Source organism: Tupaia chinensis, unplaced genomic scaffold, assembly GCF_000334495.1.
Source record: "Tupaia chinensis unplaced genomic scaffold, TupChi_1.0 Scaffold000146_1, whole genome shotgun sequence".
In the NCBI taxonomy this organism is placed as follows: domain Eukaryota; kingdom Metazoa; phylum Chordata; class Mammalia; order Scandentia; family Tupaiidae; genus Tupaia; species Tupaia belangeri.
In genome coordinates this window covers 13661033-13681446 of record NW_006159616.1, presented here as the reverse complement: position 1 = coordinate 13681446, position 20414 = coordinate 13661033, and the positions used below count along the sequence as shown (strand labels likewise).

Here is a 20414-nt window from a genome sequence, read left to right as displayed (position 1 = left end):
GGAGATGATTTCTCGCTTTATGTCTCTCTGTCTCCCTGTCTTTCTGGCAAGCGCATGCAACCTATAGCAAAACCTCTCAAAATATTATTACTTAAACAGATAAACAAAAAAGATAGACCACTAAAATGAACTCGACAATCTTTTTAAAAAGTTTATCTATTTATTTCTTCCATGAGGGAAAGAGAGGCATCCCCCACAGGGCGCTCATGCCACAGTCCACCTGCCATCTCCGCCAGCCCAAATCACGCATGTGTATCTCTGGGGTACTTACAGAGATCCTAGGATGTGTACTCAGGACCCCACTGCACCACCACCTGACCTAAAGTGATCATTAAAATTTTTAAATTTTCTTTATCATTGTTATTATTTTTCCATTTGCTATAGGATACATGTGCTCATCAGAGAGAGACTCAGAGAAAGTGGGAGAGTAAGCCACTGGGTCTGGGACTTGAACTGTAGTCAATCATGTTGGAGTCCAATGCCTTGACCACCCCACCACCTGGTGGCCCTTAAACAGATTAATTTTAATGTCACTCAAAGTGCGGTCACTGGTCATTGCGCATTTGCAATACCATGCTTACTAGGTAGAACAGCAGCGTCTGAGTCCTTGACAAGGAAGAAAAGGACCTGCCATAGTGCAGTGGTTAAGTACTGGGAGTTCAGAGCTGGAGCCACACGGCCCACTGAGGTTGGAATCCCAGCCCCAGCAGCTGGCCGCCGAAATCCTGACAGGATGGAGGAAAAAGGATTGAGGCTTGACCGTGCCTTGTTTGGGGGTGCTTTTTCTCGCTCTGGTGGCTGCAACGCCCTCTTGCGGTCAAACCAAAAAGAGCAAAAAAATTTTCTTCTCCACAAAATCAAGAGGCAGATTTGTGTTCAGTTTTAGCCTTCATCCTTTACTCCTGCAGATAGCCCGTTAGGCTTTTTGTTTGTTTTTGTTTTGTTTTGTTTAAAGAGTTAAAAATTAGACAGGAAGCTTTGGCTTCCTCACTAAGGAAGACTCCTCTTTTCTCCGAGGAAAGGGTGCCCACAGCTCCCGCGGCCTCGGTCACGCTGCGAACGCTGAGGTTTCCTGAAGTCGGAGCCGCCCAGCAGGGGGAGAGCTGCCCGCGTTTTCCTGGGACTCTCGGGAAGCTGCTGCCACGTGTCGCGGCGAGCCGCGGGCGGGAGGCAGTGTTCCCGCCGAGCTCAGCATGGGGCCCTGGGAGCCCAGTTATCCCCAAAACTTATTCCTGCGTCGATCTGCCCCAGGCTGCCTGGCAAAGCAACATGGTCAATGAAATGCATAGAATAAAACAGAGACTTCTTGGACGCGGGCTCTGCTTCCCTGGGAGAGGAAGGCTTCTGAAGGACAGCGGTTTTTCAGGAAATAGCGTGAGAACGGAATGCGGCTCAGACACTTGGCGGTTCTGGAGAGCAAGGGAGGGGAGACAGTGGGTCTGGGGTCGGGCGAAGTGGGCAACTCAGGCTCCGCCCTATCCGAGGTGGGGAGGGTCCTTGCTCTTTGCTTTTGTTTTTAAAATATGGAATTTTTTTGGTTGTGTTTATTTTTAGGTTTTTTTTTAAAGAATTATTTAAATTTACTATTATTTTATTTTGCAGAGAGAGAAAGCAAGAAAGCAAGCGGCTAAGTTCAGGGCTCCAACCACTGTTGGCCGTGTGCGAGTCCAGCACCTAAGCCACCAGGGCACCATCTAGCCCCCCCAGGGCTCCTTCTTATTGACCTCCTATGTCCATTTTGTTAGGGTTTGACATAAGTGTCTCCATTTTGATATTGATAATGTTCACATAATAGAGAATGAAGCAAAAGATTTATGAGACTGGATGGTGTGGTGTGTCCTCACCAGGGAGAGTGAGAGAGAGAGAGAGAGAGAAAGGACCCTCCAGCGGGTGCTTTCTTCATTCTGTCGGGATTTGGGGCCTGTACGATCATACACCTGGTATGCTTTTCAAGTGATTAGAGCCTGGATTTGAATTGCGGTGGGCCATGAGGGATCTGGCTCCCAAAGCAGAGAACTTAATCAGTGCCCCATAGGGCTGGACCGACCAGTTTATCTTGAGACGTGCCCTTCTTCTATATGCACAGAGGGTGTCCTAGCTCATGAAAACATCGGGAAGCACTAGGACTCCCTAAACATTTTTGTATATATGTTCTGCAAAATAACCAAGAACTGGCTGCCCTTTTTCCTGAACTCTTTGCTTCTAGTTCATATTCCTTGCCCAGATATTGACAGTGACAATGATAGAAATACTGCTGTATTCTCTGGGGCCAGCAGGTGGCGTGGTGGTTAAGGTGCTGGACACTCCCACATGGCCGACCACAGTTCGAGTCCCGGACCTGGTGGCTTGCTTTCTCACTTTCCCTCTCTCTCTCTCTGGTCAAATTAAAAAATAAATGAGTGGATAAATAAATAAATAGTTTTTTTAGAAAAAGAAATACTGCTATATTCTCAATATAGGAACATGGTGAGAAATATGGATATGACAAAATAAGAAAGTAAAGCTCTTCAAGTCAGGGATTTTACTCTGTGTGAGATTCTTTTCTTCTTTTTTAGTAATCAGTTCATTTTATTTATCCATTCATTTATTTTAATTTGACCAGAGAGAGACACAGAGAGAGAGAGGGAAAATGAGAAAGTAAGTCACCCGGTCCGGGATTCAAACCACCGTCGGCTATATGGGAGTGTCCAGTGCTTTAACCACCACACCACCTGCTGATCCCAATTATTAAAAAAAAAAAAAAAGAATTATTTTGTTTTATTTATTATTATTATTTTTTAAATTGACCAGAAAGAGACAGAGAGATAAAAAGGGAAAGTGAGAAAGCAAGCTGCCAGATCTGGGCCTCAAACCACAGTCTGATATGTGGCAGTCCAGCGCCTTAGCCCATGTCACCTGCCAGCCCCTGTGTGGTATTCTTTATATCTCTTTGTTTATCTAAAATATTTGATAAGTAAATGAAAATACTTTTTGGCCTGAGCAATCACTCTGTACCGATGAAAAAGACTGAAACCTCAGTGACAATGCTTGGCAACTGTTATCCGTGTTTAGCAGATAAGGAAGCTGGGTTACAGAAAGGTGAAGTGACTTCCCAGGAGGATCATAAAGTCGGTTAGTGACAGAGCCAAGTGTAGAACCATAGGTTTAACCTCTGCTGTGCATCTCCTGGAATGGTTTAATGTCATGGTGGTGGGCGGTGTCTGTGTTCTCCAGTGCTGATTAGCAGAAATTTCCCCCACGGATACACAAGATTGGGTAAGAGTCAGGCAAAATCGGCACTGGAAGTGAGCATCTCAGCTAAGTAACACATCATCTGAGTGGGGAAGGGTATGATGTATGGGGGAAGACCAAAAAAGCTAGCTTACTGAGCTGGCCAGTGGAGTGGAGGTTAAGGTGACTGGATGCCACATGACCGGCCTCACGGTTCAAGACCTGGACCCTGCAGCTTGAAAATCACACCGGGGCACATGTCAGTTTTCACCTTACATGATCTAGTAGCCGCATGTGAAACTGCTCACCGTCCCCTCTTTCGCTAAGTACTTGGTTCACTCGGCTTGTCAGATACCGCAGTATCTTGGTGTTCTAGCTTCAAGGCCAGTCCTTCTCAGTCTCCTTTGCTGCTTCCTTCACAACTTGTTGCCTCTCAGTGTTGGAGGCCCCAGGGCTCAGGGTGGAGACTCCTTCTCCTGCTATTATCTCTCCTTTGGTGATCCGATCTCTTCTCACGACTTTAAACTTCATTTATGCACCAAAGATGCCCAATTGATGTCTCAATCTGGACTTCTCTCCTAAACTCTGGATCTCATACCCAGCTGTCTACTTGACATCTTTACCTCAAGGTCTAACAGACATCTTAGATTTAGTGTGTCTCAAAATGAACTCCTTGGGACCAGCAGTTAGTATAATGGCTATGTCGCTGGACTCCCAAGTAGTTGACTGCGGTTCGCATCCCGGACCCGATGGCTTAAAACTCATGCCGGGCACGTGTGCGTATGTGCCCAAGATCCCGAGAGGAGAATAGAGGAGAAGGGATTGCAGCGTGGCCATCCACCTTAGGGAGTGATTTGTCGCTTTCTGTCTCTCTGTTTCTCTCCATCTGTCTGGCGAGCGCATGTGCCCTGTAGCAAAAAAAAAAAAAAAAAGAACTCCTTATCATCTCCTCAAAGTCTCTTCTACCCTTAGACCTCCTCATCTCAATAAATGGCAACTTTATCCTACCTAGAGTTGAGTCATCCTCAGCTTCTCTCTCTCTCTTTTCATTCTCACACTCTATCCCCACATTATTTTGGATCTTCCTTCAAAACAAAGGCAGAATCCAATCCTCCCTTCCTTTAATGCTGCCACCTTGGTTTGAGTCACAGTACCTTGCACTTGGATCATTGTCCTCTCGCCTCAAATCTTGTCTCTGCTTCTACACTTGCTCCCTGTCTTAAAGTGTTCAGGCTACGATTACAAAACACCTTAGACTGAGTAATGTGTAAGCAACAGAATGTTATGGCTCACAGTTCTGGAGGCTGGGAAGTCCAAGATCAAGGTGACAGTAGCAGTGTTTGGTGAAGGCCTGTCCCTCCTAGGTGGCACCTTCTGTGTATCCTCATGTGCAGAAGGGGAAAAGGGCTAGGCAGCTCTCTACTGCCTCTTTTATAAAGGTTTTAATCCCACTCCTGAGGACTTAATCACTCATGACAAGTGCTTCATAAAAGGCCCCACTTCCTAATACATTTACCCTGGGGTTTAAAGTCCAACGTATCAGTCTTGGAGACACACCTGCGTTCCAACCATAGCATCCACCTCCCTCCATTTGCAACATAGTGGCCGAGTGGTCCTTTAAAAGCAGGAGGAGAGATGGTGTCACTCCTTGTTCAGAACTCTCCAACAGTTCCCATCTTAGAGTCAAAAGCCACAGACACCATCTTTTACTTGTTTCTGTAACACTGATTCTGTGGGAGGTTTCTGGCTTAGCTGCCAGGCCTCCTCACAGTTTGGGGTCTTTTTTCTAATTCCTCTGCTTCTAGTGCTCTGCAACTGATACTCACCTGGTTCAGTTTTTCCTTCTTCCATGTCTTTCTTCAAATGTTACTTGCTCAGTGAAATCTTCTCTGGCCACCCTGATTAAAATGGAAACATCAATCCACCAGCAGATGGCATAATGGTTACATAGCTGGACTCCCACATAGTAGTCCATAGTTTGAGTCCTGGACCAGGCGGATTAAAACTCATACCAGGTTCATGTGGGTGTGTGCCCCAGATCCCAAGAGGAAAATGGAGGAGCAGGGATTGTGGCATGACCGTCTGCCCTATAACAAAAATCTCTAAAAAAAAAGGAAGCATCAGGGTAGCGGTTACACCATCGCCAGACTTCCACTTGGCCGACTGTGGTTAGAGTCCTGAACCCACACCTGGTGCATGTGCATGCATGTGTGCCCAAGATCCTGGGAGGAGAATGAAGGAAAAGACATTGTGGCATGGCCTTCCCCCCGGAGGGTGATTTCTCATTTTCCCTCTCACTGTCTCTGTCTCTCTTTCTCTAGTAAGTGCATGTGCTCTAAGGCAAAAACCTCTAAAAAAAAAAAGAAAGAAAGAAAGAAAGAAAAAGAAAAGAAATAAAGAGATTTTTGTAAAAAACTAGTTTGATTGCTAGTAAAACAAGCTACTCTCTCACCCCTAAATTATAAACATTTATTCTCAACTAGTAGGTAGTATAAGCTTTGCGCAGTGGCAGTATCGTAGCCAATGAGGTTTATCCGAGGCGCGATTATTGCTAATTGAAAACTAGTAGGTAGTATAGCTGGGCAACCAAAGGCTTCCCCACACAGAGACCGAGCCTGGCATTAGTTTATTTCAGCAAGGAGAGCCACGCAGAATTTCCACCCGCTGCAGGCAAGAAGCAGACCTGGCTATCAGGCTACCAGAGAGAAAGCCAGCTGGGGTGAGTCCGGCATACTCACTGCTTCCAAATCCAGCAGGCAGATAAGTCAGTCCTCATACCCAGGGGCAGAGTGAGCGAGATGGGAGAGTAAAGCTGGAAGTGGCACTGAAATTTCCTCTCCTCTGCTCCTTCTAGCATGTGTCCACTGTGAGAACACACCCGCCGATCGCCTGCAGAGGGAGCAGGGTTGACTGATGACTCCGGCTGTCACTCTCTGGTCTCACAGGGCTTGTGAGAAGGCCGTGCTTTCCACTGGCAGCTTCACAGGTGGGCTGCAACACTATTTCCGGCCCATTCCTGTAAGAGGTGGGACTTTTCTAGTGGGCAGCTTTGGCTTGGGGACATCAGCTTGGCCGAAAATCTTCTTAGAACTTTCTGTAGGGTGAGACTTTTTTTTTTCCCCCCAGGTTTTTGCCATAAGGCACATGTGCTTGCCAGAGAGTGACAAAGAGTGAAGGTGAGAACACCCCAGGGGTGGTGGCCATGCTGCAATCCCTTCTCTAGTCTCCTCTTGGGATTTGGGGCATGCATGCACATGTTCCTGGCATGATTTCCAAGCAACCAGGTCTGGGACTTGAACCATGGTCGACCATGTGGGAATCCAGCACCTTAACGACCAGGACTCTTTCTACTCAATGCTCCTTCCTCTCCCTCTCCTTTCACTGATTGTAGATCTGCACCAAGTCTGAACACTGTCCCCAAATTCACATTTTACTTTTATCCTTCATGTGCACTTCCCTCAAATAAATCTCTTGCATGACTAATTTTTTTCTTAGTGTCTGCTTCTCAGAGAATACAAATAAACATGTATTTTCTTAACTCCTAGAATAGGGATTAAGATGCAAAGTGCTGGGAACCAGCAGTTAGCATAATGGCTATGTCGCTGGACTCCCATGTAGTCGACTGCAGTTCGTGTCCCAGACCTGGTGGCTTAAAACCCACGCTGGGCGCATGTGCGTGCGTGCCCAAGATCCCGAGAGGAGAATGGAGGAGAAGGGATTGCGGCGTGACCATCCCCTCTGAGGGGTGATTTCTCGCTTTCTGTCTCTCTGTCTCTCTCTGTCTGTCTGGCGAGCGCACGCGCCCTATAGCGAAAACCTCTCAAAAAAAAAAAAAAAAAAAAAGATGCAAAGTGCTCCGGCCAGCCTGTAGTGTGGTGACTAAAATGCCGGATTCCATGTTGCTAGCTGAGCATTTTGTGTCTCAGATCCAATAGCTTGAAAAAACACAGTAGGGGGACCAGCAGTTGGTGTGATGGCTATGTTGCTGGACTCCCATGTAATTGACCGCAGTTTGAGTCCCAGACCCAGTGGCTTAAACTCACGCTGGGCGCATGTGCGTGCGTGCCCAAGATCCCGAGAGGAGAATGGAGGAGAAGGGATTGTGATGTGGCCATCCTCCTGGGGGGGTGATTTCTCACTTTCTGTCTCCCTGTCTCTCTCTGTCTTTCTGGCAAGCGCATGTGCCCTATAGCAAAAACCTCTTCAAAAAAAAAGAAAAGAAAGAAAAAGAAAAAGAAAAGGAAAGAAACACTGGATATGTATGCTTGTGTGCCCAAAATCCCAAAAGGAAAATGAAGGAGAGGAGATTGCAGCATGGCTATTCCCCCTGGGGGTGATTTCTCACTTTCCCTTTCTCTCTTTCTCTCTCCTGTGGGTGCACACACCCTAGAGCAAAATAAAACAAACAGGAAAGTGCCCAACGGTATTTGTTAGATGAATTAATGCATGAATGAGGAGATGACATTTGAACTAAGACCTGAAGAGTACAAAGGAACCAGTCATGCAAAAAGACAGGGAAGAATTTTTCAGGCCATGTAGACACAAGTACCAAGTCCTCCAGAGGGAAAAAGCTTATCTCACTGAAGAATGAAGGCCAAAGGGGGAGAAATACAGGAGAAGAGGAATGTGGTCTAAGAAGAAATATGAGAAGTGGAGGCAGCCAAATCCCACAAGGCCTTACAGGTCATGAGAAGGAGCTTTTTTTTTTTTTTTTCTTAAAAAAAAAAGAAAGATTTATTTTATTTATCATAATTATTTTTTTTAAATTTGGCCAGAGAGAGACAGAAAGTGAGAGAAAGGGAAAATAAGAAAGCAAGCTACCAGGTCCAGGACTTGAACCATAGTCAGCCATATGGGAGTCCAGAGCCTTAACCACCACACTACCTGCCAGCCTCTGGGAGCTTTGGTTTTATTCACTGGACAATGAGAAGTCACTGAGAAGTTTTGAACAAGTAAGCATAATCTAATTTATGTTTTAAGAAGGGCATTCTGGAGGCCAGCAGGTGGTGTGGAGTTAAGGTCACTGGATTGTACATGGCCAGCTATGTAGTTTGAGTCCCCAATAGCTTGAAAAACACTCTGGGTGCATTTGTATGCCCAATCCTAAGAGAATGAAGAAGAGATGGTGGCATAGCCATCCCCCCCAGAGGGGGATTTTCTTACTTTCTCTCTCTGCCTCTGTCTCCCTCTGGCGAGTGCATACACCCTATAACAAACAGAGACAAAAAAGAAGGGCGTTCTGACTACTTTCTGTTTCTGAAGAGGAGATTGAGAAAGGTCATGAGGGACCAGCAGATGGTGTAATGGTTATGTTTCTGGACTCTCACATAGTCGACCTTAGTCCGAGTCCCGGACCTGGTAGCTTAAAACTCACGTCAGGTACGTGTGTGTGTTTGCCCAAGATCCTGAGAAAAGAATGGCGGAGAAGCGATTGCGATGTGGCCATCCCCCCTGGGGGGCTGATTTCTCACTTTCTATCTCTCTATTTGGCGAGTGCACGAACCTTATAGCAAAAATTTCAAGAAGAAAGAAAAAAAAAAAAAAGAAAGAAAAGAAAAGGATCATGAGTAAAACAGACCAATGAAATAGCCTAGACAAGTGATGATGCTATCCTGAATTCAAAGATCGCAGGGGAGTTGGAAAGAAGAGAATAATGAGTTCATGATCATTCGAGGGGAAGGAGGAGACAAAACACACCAAGAGTTCTGGCGTGGGCAACTGGACGGCTGGTGATGACATTTGCTCTGGGTGGGTGGAGGAGCAAATCTGTGGAAGTGAAGGTATACTAGACAGTCAGCTCAAATAACAAGTAGGGGGATCAGCAGATGGTGTAATGTTTATATCACTAGAGTGACCGCAGTTCAAGTCCCAGACCCAGTGGCTTAAAACTCATGGTGGGTGCGTGTGCATGCATATCCAAAATGCTGAGAGGAGAATGGAGGAGAAGGGTATTACGGTGAAGCAATCCCCACAGGGACTGATTTCCCATTTTCTATCTCTGTCTGTCTGGGGAGCACACGCACCCTGCAGCAAAAATCTCTAATAAAAATAAAACAAATATCAAGTAGGTAGTGTCACATGTAAGTCTAGAACTCAGGGAAGACATCATGACTACAGATATACAAGGGGACTTTCTTGTCGTTTGTGGAAGAGCTGGCTCCATGGAGCAGTGGTAATGCACTGCTCAGGAGAAGCTGGATCCCACATGGTGACTGCAGTTGGAATCCCCAGCATGGCCCACCTGAAAACACACTGGGCACAAACATGAGTGCCCAAGATGACCTGGAGGAAAGAGATTGTGATGTGACCAGAACTTATGGTGGGTGCTATCTCTGTCTCTCTTGTGTGTATGCATTCTATCTTTTTATTTATTTTATTTTTTTTGCTATAGGGCATGTGTGCTTGCCAGAAAGACAGAGAGACAGAAAGCAAGAAATCAACCCTCTGGGGGTAATGGCCACACCGCAATCCCTTCTCCTCCATTCTCCTCTCAGGATCTTGGGCACGCATGCACACGCACCCAGCGTGAGTTTAAGCCACCGGGTCCAGGACTCAAATCACAGTCATCTACATGGGAGTCCAGTAACATAGCCACCAACTGCTGGTCCCTATGCATTCTATCTTGAATAAAGAAAAAAAATTAATGTTGTGGGAAAGTGGAATCAAAGGAAGAGTTTATCTTGGTGCAAAAAAAATCCAGAATCCACCATTAGATTTTTTTTTTTCTTTTAGAAGGTTTTTGCCATAGCACACATGCACTCGCTGGAGCAAATAGACTTTTCACAATACATTTCTATCCATGAACTTTTCGAAGACCCTTTGAATACTTGGCAGTCGACATATACACTCGTTAGAGTCATGGGGCTGTTTGAGATGATCTAAGGAAGGGGTGTTGACTGAGAGAGGAGGCCTCAGGACTGCATCTTGAGGCTGCACAATATTTAAAGGTTGGGTGGAGGAGGCAGCAACATGAGAAACATTTCCAGCAGGGCCAGCCCTGTAGCACAGTGGTTAAATGCTGTGCATTGGGAGCTGGATACCATGTGGCCGACTTCAGTTTGAATCCTTGCTCTGGCTGCTTGAAAAACACACTGGGCGAATGTGGACGTGTGCCCCAAATCCTCCAGGATGGGGAAATGGAGGAAAAAGAAGTATGGCGTGACTACACTCGATTGAGGGGTGCTTTCTCTTTCACTCTCCCTCTCATGAGTGCATGTAACCTCTGGAAATATAAATGAGCAATTTTTTTTTTTTTGAGAGTTTTTTGCTATAGGGTGCGTGTGCTCGCCAGACAGACAGAGACAGACAGAGAGACAGAAAGTGAGAAATCACCCCCCAGGGGGGATGGCCACGCCGCAATCCCTTCTCCTCCATTCTCCTCTCGGGATCCTGGGCACGTACGCACATGTACCCCACGTGACTGGGCACGTACGCACATGTACCCCACTGGAGTTTTAAGCCACCAGGTCCGGGATGCGAACCGCAGTCGACTACATGGGAGTCCAGCGATATAGCCATTATGCTAGCTGCTGGTCCCTAAATGAGCAATTTTTAAAAAAGATTTATTTATTCATTTAATTCCATTTGTTATGATTATTTTTAAATTTGACCAGAGAAAGGCAGAGAGAAAGGGAAAGCAACAAAGCAAGTTGCTGGATCTGGGACTCGAACCACAGTTGACCATGTGGGAATCTAGCGCCTCCAACCACCATGCCACCTGTCAGCCTCAATAAGTAATATTTTTAAACAAAGAGTTTCCAAGGCCAGCAGATAGTGTGGAAGTTGAAGCAGCTATATTCCACATGGCTGACTGTGGTTCAAGACCTGGGCCCGGCAGCCTGAAAATCATGCCAACCACATGTGCACCAAAATCCTGAGAGGAGAATGGAGGACACAGCATTGCAGTGTGCCCATTTCCCCATGGTGATTTCTCATTTTCCCTCTTCCTCTCTGTGTCTCTCTGTCTCTCTTTGACAAGTGTATGTGTCCCACAGCAGGGAAAAAAAAGAGTTTCCAGGGAGGCAAAAAAGAAAGCAGGGAAGTGTGCCATCATAGACGCCAAGGGAGGAGAAACATTTCAGAAGTGCCTGCTGTGCTGGGTGCTACTGCGGAAGCAGGTGCTGTTGGCTTCCCTGTGAATTGATCTTAGCCAAGGGGAGGTGGTCAGTGACCACAAGGAGAGAATTTTCTCAGAGGTACCAAGGCTAGACTGGGGTAAGGAGTAAAGGAGTGGGAATAATATGTACATAAAACTCTTTTCAGAAGTGTTACTGTCAAAGGAAGTAAAGGAAGCAGGCATGGGGGCTAGCGAGTAGTATGGTGGTTGAGGTCCTGGGCTCGCACATGGCCACCATGGTTCCAATCCTGGACCTGGCGGCTTGCTTTCTCACTTTCCCTCTCTCTCTGGTCAAGTTGAAAAATAATAATAATGGGGCTGGCAGGCAGCATGGTAGTTAAGGCACTGGACTACCATGTGGCTGACCCTGGCTCAAGTCCCAGACCAGGAGGCTTGTTTTCTCACTTTCTCTCTGTCTTTATGGTCAAATTAAAATAATAATAGTAAAATTAAATAAAAAAATATTTATTTTATTATCATTTTTAAACTTGACAAAAGAGAGAGAAAGCAACAGGAACAGGACTCGAACTGGCAGTCCAGCACCTTAACTACCATGCCCCCTGCCAGCCCCAAAATAATTCTTTTTTTTTTTTTAAAGATTTTATTTTATCTTTCTTTCTTTCTTTTATTTTAATTTGACCAGAGAGGAACAGAGAGAAAGAGAGAAAGCAACTAAGCCAGCCACCAGGTCCAGGACTCAAACCATGGTTGGTCAAATGAGAGTCCAGCACCCTTAACCACCACGCCATCTGCTGACCCCCCAAAAATAATTCTTAAAAAAAAAAAAAAGAAAAAAAGAAAGAAAGGAGGCATAACCAGGAGGGATAGTAAGGTAAAGGTAAAGATTTTTGTTTATTTGTTTTTAGGATTTTGCCATCGAGAACATACAATTGTCTAGAGACACAGAGAAAGACAGTAAGAGGAAAAGTGAGAAATCACCCCCCTGGAGGATGGCCATGCTGCAATCTGTTATCCTTAATTCCTTTCCTGGTATTTTTGGGCGCACACACATATGCACCCAGAATGATTTTCAAGCCACCAGGTACAGGACTCAAACTGCAGTCAGCCATGTGAGAATCCAACACCTTAACCACCATGACACCTGCTGGCCCCCACTGCTAGCATTGCTGAGATATGAGTTCGACCCACTTACAGGTAGATAGGGTAAGAGCCTTGAAAGGAAGTCACTATGTTTTTCTTTTTAATGAAGTCTCTGTGTTTTTTCTCTATGGTCTGGTTAATGAACAATAGATACCCTTTTTACATGTCTCTAAAGAATTTATAACTCTTGCTAATAAGGCAGGAGATAGGAATATTGAACACACAGACAATGTAAAGGCCCAAGGTGGAGTCACGATAGCTAAGTTTTCACAGCTAAAAAGCTGGCTGCATTGGGACTCAAAGCAATTATAGCTAAAGATGACAATTTCTATTTAGTAATTATATATATGTATATATATATATTTTTTTATTTTATTTTTTTAAGAGAGATTTTTGCTACAGGGCGCATGTGCTTGTCAGAGAAACAGAAAGCAGTGACACGTGCCTGGCATGAGTTTGAAGGTGCTGGGTCTGGGTCTTGAACTGCAGTCAACTACATGGGAGTCCAGTGGTGTACCATTACACCAGCTGCTGGTCCCTTTCTAACTGTATTCTAACAAGAAGTACAGATTACTATGGCCTACTGAACCTAGGAAGAATAAGATAATAAATCAGTTAAACTACGATGAAACAATTTTCCTTTTTTTTTAAATAAAGAATTATTTATTGAGACCAGCAGATGGCATAGCACTTATGTCACTGAACCCCAATGCAGTCGACTGCAGTTCAAGTCCTGGACCTGTGACTTGAAAATCATGCCGGGTGCATGTGAGTGCATGCCCAAGATCGCAGGAGGAGAATGGAGGAGAAGGGATTGCGGCATGGTCAACCCCCCTGGGAGGGTGATTTCTCACTTTCCCTCGTCTGTCTCTCTCTCTCTCCCTGGGCGAGTGCATGTGACCTCAGGCAAAAACCTCCTAAAAAAATTTATTTATTTAATTTTACTTATCCTCCTCATCATTATTATTACTATTATTTTTGTTTCTAGAGATATTTTTTGCTATAGAGTGTGTGTGCTTGCTGAAGAGACAGAGACAGACACAGAGACAGAAAGTGAGAAATCATTCCCGAGGTGTTATGACCATGGTGTAATCACTTCTCTATTCTCCTCTCGGGATTTTGGACGTGCACACACACATGCCCTGCATGAGTTTCAAGCCACTAGGTCTGGGACTTGAACCGCAGTTGACTATGTGGGAGGCTAGTGATGTAACCATTATGCCATCTGCTGGTCCCATCATTATTATTTTTTAATTTGCTGCAGGGCACATGTGCTCATCAGAGAGAGAGTGACACAGCAAGTCTCCAGGTCTGGTACTCAAACCAGTCAGCCATGTGGGAGTCCAGTGCCTGAACCACCAGATCACCTGCTGGTCCTCCCATGTAACTATTCTCTAAAGCCCACTTCCTTAGCAGAGAGACAGCCCATTGCTTGGATTGCGAGGTAAAAACCCCTTGCCTCCAACTCCTCTTGGGCAAACCGCTCAGACTCTCCCTTCTGCACTGCTGGAAGCTTTGCCTCCTTTCTAATAAACCTTGTTTCCTATTCTTTGCAGATGCATGTGAGTACATGTCCAAAATCCCGGGAGGAGAATGGATTGTGGCATGGCCATCCTCCCAGGGGGTGATTTCTCACATTCCTTCTCACTGTCTCTGTTTCTCCAGTGGGCGCATGCGCCCTATGGCAAAAACCTAAAAAAACAGAAAGAAGGTGAGAGAGTCAAATGGTAGCACAGCACTAATGCAATGTCTCCCAGTGCTAACCTCACCTGGAAAGGTCTTGGGTTTGCATCCCAGGGACTCCCTGTGCATGCTTGGCATAGACACGTGTGCCTGTGATGCAGGGTGGCTGAGGCCGTGGGTGGACCATGGTGAGAAGACACTAGTGGGGTCTCTCTCTGTCCTCTTTCTCTCTCTCAGAGAAATAAATAAATTTTAAAAACGTGTGTGGGACTAGCGGGTGGCGTAATGGTTACGTCACTGGACTCCTGTGTAGTCCATCGCAGGTTGAGTTCTGGACCCGGTGGCTTAAACTCATGCCAGGCGCATGTGTGTGCATGCCCAGATTCCACGAGGAGAATGGAGGAGAAGGGATTGTGGCATGGCCAACCCTCCTGGGGTGTGACTTCTTGCTTTCTGTCTGTCTCTCTCTGTCTTTCTGGTGAGTGCATATGCCTTATAGTTTAATTTTTATTTAAAAAAATTATGAGATATATTTATTTGATTTTTATTTTTTGTTGCAGGGTGCATGTGCTTGCCAGGGGCAGGGAGAGGGAGAGAAAGAGAAAGTGAGAAAACATCTCCTGGAGGATAGCCACGGCATGATGTCTTTTCTTCCTCCTCCATTCTCTCTCAGGATTTTGAGCATGCATGCACACGCACCCAGAGTGTTTTTCAAGACGTTGGGTCCAGGACTCAAATAACAAAGTCAGCCATATGGGATCCAGTCACCTTAACCACCAGGCCACTTGCTGACTTGAGACATCTTTAAAAATCAACTTTGCGGGACCAGCAGATACCATAATGCTTACGTCACTGGACTCCCATGTTGTCAACTGTGGTTTGAGTCATGGACCTGGCGGCTTAAAACTCATGCCGGGTGCGTGTGCATGCATGTCCCAAATCCCAAGAGAATGGAGGAATGTTCATCCCCTTTGGGGGGGGGCTGATTTTTTTTTTTGCTTTCTGTCGCTCTGGCAAAAATTTGTCTCTAAAAAAAGTAAACTTTGCCACAAAATCCTAAGGTCTTAAATTATAAAAGCTTAATCCAGGGACCAGCAGTTAGCGTAATGGCTGTGTCGCTGGACTCCCGTGTAGTCGACCATGGTTTGTGTCCTGGACCCAGTGGCTTAAAACTCACGCCGGGCGCGTGTGCGTGCGTGCCTAAGATCCCGAGAGGAGAATGGAGGAGAAGGGATTGCGGTGTGGCCATCCCCCCTAGGGGGTGATTTCTCACTTTCTGTCTCTCTGTTTCTCTCTGTCTGTCTGGCGAGCACATGCGCCCTATAGCAAAAAAAAAAAAAAAAAACTCTCAAAAAAAATTTTTTTTAAATTCCTAATGATTGCCTGTTTCACTTGGGGCAGTCCACTTAACTTTAATCATTTCACTTTATCCAACTACAAAATGAGAAGGATATTTTCTTTCAATATTTGAATGTTAAACAATGTCTTCTAGAAGTGAATGTATTGCACCAAAAGCATAAGTGACAAAATAAAAAAAAAACAAAAACAGATAAATTGCACTATATAACACCAAATTTTTTGTGTTGTAAATGATATTATCAAGAAAGTGAAAAGGAGGCCCAGCAGATGGCATGGTGGTTAAAGGGCTGAATTTCCATATGGTTGACTGCAGTTTGAGTTCTGGACGCCATAGCTTGAAACACTCCTGGTGCCTGTGCATGTGTGACCAAAATCCCAAGAGGAACATGGAGGAGGAAGGACTGCAGTATGGCCATCCTCCTTGGAGGGTGATTTCTCACTTTTCTTCTCTGTTTCTTTTTTATTAAAATTATTTATTTAATTTTATTTATTCATTCATTTTATTTTAATTTGACCAGAGAGAGAGAGAGAAAGAGGGAAAGTGAGAAAGCAAGCCACCAGGTCTAGGACTCAAACCATGGTGGGCTATGTGGGAGTGTCCAGCACCTTAACCACCACACCATCTGCTGGTCCCTTCTTCTCTGTTTCTTTGGTAAGTACATGTGTCCTATGGCAAAAACCGAGAAAAAAAAAAAAAAGGTAAAAAGATAACCTACAGAATAGGAGAAAATACTTGTGAATCTTATATCTAACAAGGAATTGGTATCCAGAATACGCGAAGAACTCTTACCATTTGGGGCCACAAGTGGCGTAGTGGTTAAGGTGCTGGACTCCCACATGGCAGACTGTGGTTCCAGTCCCAGATCCAGCAGCTTGAAACTCAAGCCAGGTGCATGTGGGTGCGTGCCCAAATTCCTGAGAGGAGAATGGAGGAGAAAGGATTGTGGCATGGCTATCCCCTCTACAGGTGATTTCTCGTGTTTTGTTTCTCAGTCTCTCTGATTAGCACACATGCCCTATAGCAAGTATCTCTTTCATAAAATAGGAAAAAAAAAAAAAAAAAAACTCTTACAACTCAACAATAAAGAGATAAATAACTCAATTGAAATATAAGCAAGCCAGCCTGTGACATGATAGTTAAGGTGGATGGATCTCATACAGCGAACTATGTGGTTTGAGTCCTGGACCTGGTGGCTTTAGAAACATGCCAGGTACACGTGTGTGCATGTGTGCCCAAAATCCCAAAAGGAAGGAACAACGAAAGAGAAGGGATTGAAGCATGAGCATTTGCCATAGGGGTTGCTTTCTCATGTTTCCTCTCTCTCTGGCAAATGCTCTTGCCCTCTGGCAAAAAGAAAAAAAAGAAAAGAAAAATGAGCAAAGGCTTTGAATAGCTAGCTGTTCAAAGAGGGTATACATATAGCTAATAAACACATGAAAGCTGCTCAATATCATTAGCCCTTAAGGAAATAAAAAACAAAACCACTAAGTTACCATTTCATTATCTATTATCTACTAGTACAGTTGTAACAAAAAAGACAGCAATCTGTTGTAAGGATTTAGAGGAGTTGGAACCTTCATGTATTGCTAGTGTGGACGTAAAACAGTGCAGTTGTTGGGGCTGGCAGGTGGTGTGGTTAAAGTGCTAGACTCCCACATGGCTAACTGCAGTTCAGTCCCAGACCTGGAAGCTTGCTTTCTCTCTCTTTCTCTGTCTGGTCAAATAAAAAAAAAGATAATAATAATAAATAAAATAATAATTCTTTGAAAAAAAAACAATGGTGCAGTTGTTTTAAAAAATAGTTTGGCAGTTTCCTGCAAAAGTTAAACATATTGGGGACCAGCAAATGGTGCAATGGTTATGTTGCTGGACTCACATGTAATTGACTGCAGTTTGAGTCCCGGACATGGTGGCTTAAACCTCACTTCAGGCACATGTGCATTCATTCCCAGGATCCCAAGAGGAGAAGGGAGGAGAAGGGATTCCTGCATGGCCATCCTCTGGGGGGCAGGGGGGTGATTTCTTGTTTTCTGTATTTGTGTCTCTCCAGCGCGTGCAAGTGCACTATAGCAAAAATCTCTCTCAAAATAAAAAAAAAGAAAAGAAAAGAAAGGAAAGTGAAAAAATGTTAAACATACGGGCCAGCAAGTGATATGGTGATTAAGGCTCAGGACTACATGGTTGACTGCAGTTCAAGTCCCAGATCTGGTGGCTTGTTTTTTCACTTTTCCTCTCTCTCTCTCTCTCTTTCTGTGTGTCTCTCTGGTAAGTGCATGTACCTTATAGCAAGTTTAAAGAAAAAAAAATGTACTTAAGAAGGACCAGCAGGTGGCATGGTGATTAAGGCACTGGATACTCCCACATGGCTGTCCACAGTTTGAGTCCTAGACCTGGTGGCTTGCTTTCTTATTTTCCTTCTCTCTCTCTCTGTATGTGTATGAGTCTGTCTCTCTCTAATCAAATTAAAATAAATGAATGAATAAATAAAATTAAACAGTTTTTTTTTAAGTGCTTTTTTGCTATAGGACGTGTGCGCTTGCCAGAGAGACAGAGACTGAAAGTGAGAAATCATCCCCCAGTGACCATATTGTAATCCCTTTTGCTTTGTTCTCCTCTTGGGATTTTGGGCATGGCATGATTTTCAAGCTGTTGGGTCCAGGACTCAAACTGCTGTTGGCTACATGGGAGTCCAACACCTTACCCATCATGCCATGTGCTGGCCTCAAATAAATAATTAAAAAAAAAAAAGTGAAACATACAACCCAGTAATTACTCCCCTAGGTAGAAATTCTCCCCAAGAGAAATGAACACGCATCTGTCCAAAATCTTCTATGTAAATGTTTAGAGCATCATTATTCGCAGCCAAAAGTCAGAAATGATTTCAATATTCATTAACTATAAATTGATATCCAGAATGTGGTATGTCCCCACAATGAAATACAAGGGAAATACAACAGGTAGAATGGTGGGTGAGGCGCTGGACTCCCACATGGTCGACTGTGGTTCCTGGACCGAGCAGTTGAAATTCACAACAAATAAATAGATAAATAAATTTTAAAAAGGAAAAAATGAAAGGAATACAAAGGGGCTCTGAAAAGTTCATGTTAAATGAAATTCTGGGACTGGATCATGAGGTAGGAGTAGGACAGTGATCTGAGAGGCTGACCCATCTGGGAGAGTTCCAGATTTGTGTGTGTGTGTGTGTGTTAGTGCCCAGGATCCTAGACTGACTGGAAATTGGGGCAGATTGCAGCTTCAAGATTTCATTGGGCCGGACCAGCAGTTAGCGTAATGGCTATGTCCCTGGACTTCCACGTAGTCGAACGCGGTTCGCGGGTCGAGTTCGGACCTGGTGGCTTAAACTCACACCGGGCGCGAGTGTGTGCATGCCCAAGATCCCGAGAGGAGAATGGAGGAGAAGGGACTGCGGCATGGCCATCCCCTCTGGGGGGGTGATTTCTCGCTTTCTATCTCTCTGTCTCTCTCTGTCTGGCGAGCGCACGCGCCCTATAGCAAAAACCTCTTCAAAAAAAGAAAAATAAATAGATTTCATTGGGAAGTTCTGTGTCTCCCAGTCATAAAATAAAAATAAACCTAAAAAGAAAGTAAAGTAAGAGTTTATTCTGGTAAAAAAAAAAAAAAAGAAATGTATGCATAGTTTTTTTTTTTTTTTTCTTAATTCCCATGAACTTTTCCAAGAGTCCTTATATAATCTGTTTAAACAAATGATACCTGCTAGAACAGGGATGAAGCTTGCAAACATATGCTCAGTGAAAGAAGCCAGACACAAAAGGCCATATAGGATAAGATTTCCCTTGATAAGAAATGTCCAAAACAGGCAGATCTATGGAAACAGAAGGTATCACAGGGGCTTACCCCGACAGAGGAAAAGGGAGGACCAGGGTGTGAGAGTGTGTGTGTGTTAGTCAACTCAAGGTTTCTTTCGGAGGTCAAGAAAATGTTCTGGAAGTAAACAGTGAAGATGGCTATACAACTCTGTGAAGATATGAAAATCACGACACTATAAATGGGTGAATTATATGGTTGTGAATTATGTGGCGCACTAATGTTTTTTTAAAGTGTGCATAACATTAATGTCAGGGGCAGGGCAAGTTCTGGCATATACAGAATTCCTTTCCTAGACAGCAGATAATATGCAAAGCCAGCAGTGCTCTAATTTTACTCCCAAATTCCTTACATATCTAGTAGGTTCCTATTTTAAGCTCATAGCAAAGAAATTTTGACTCTTATTTCTGGAATTCAATCTTTAAGATTACGGTTTAGTAAACCATCCAATACACTATATCCTTCATGTGTGGCAAAATTTAGAATTTCATGATACTGTTACTTTCACTGCTCAACTTAGATTTGTATGTTATAAAACATTTGCATTCTCATCCAGCTGAGAATACTTTTTCCTCCACTGACTCCAAACGGCTTGTGTGCGCTCCGAAATTATTTGGGTCTCTCATCCATTTACGCTTCCAAATTTTACCAATACATTTGAACGCATTTTTTAAACGGACAAAGTATCTAAATGGCCAGAGTAAAATAATATTAATTCAAGTTCTAATTGTGTTAGAATTTTCTTCCATTCGGGCTTTCGTGAAGTAGGTGGGATAGGAAGGTATTTTCAGGCTATGTGCGGCCAATATGGTAGGTGACACTTTCCGCAGAAAGGAGACTTTTTCCCTTTTCTTTTCCCTCCTTCGGGCGGCGGATGCAGTCAAGCAGCGTTCGGTTCCAGGGCTCCCGGGTCACTGTAAAGCAAGCGGCCGGAACAACGGAGTCGCAACAGGAACGCGGGGCGCGAAGCAGCGCCCTCTTCAGGCCGATCTTCCCCAGCTCACGTCGGGGAGCCCTCCATCAAAGGCCAGCCTACCTGGGCCGGACTCGCCCGGCCGCGCCCACCGCCCCCGCGCGATCGCCATGGTAACGTCCCGC

General features: G+C 44.7%; 1 pseudogene; it reads left to right on the top strand.

Annotated features, from left to right (window-relative positions):
- The first annotated feature begins 5704 nt into the window (after positions 1 to 5704).
- On the top strand, positions 5705 to 5789 carry LOC114007283 (uncharacterized; annotated as a pseudogene).
- The last annotated feature ends 14625 nt before the right edge of the window (positions 5790 to 20414 follow it).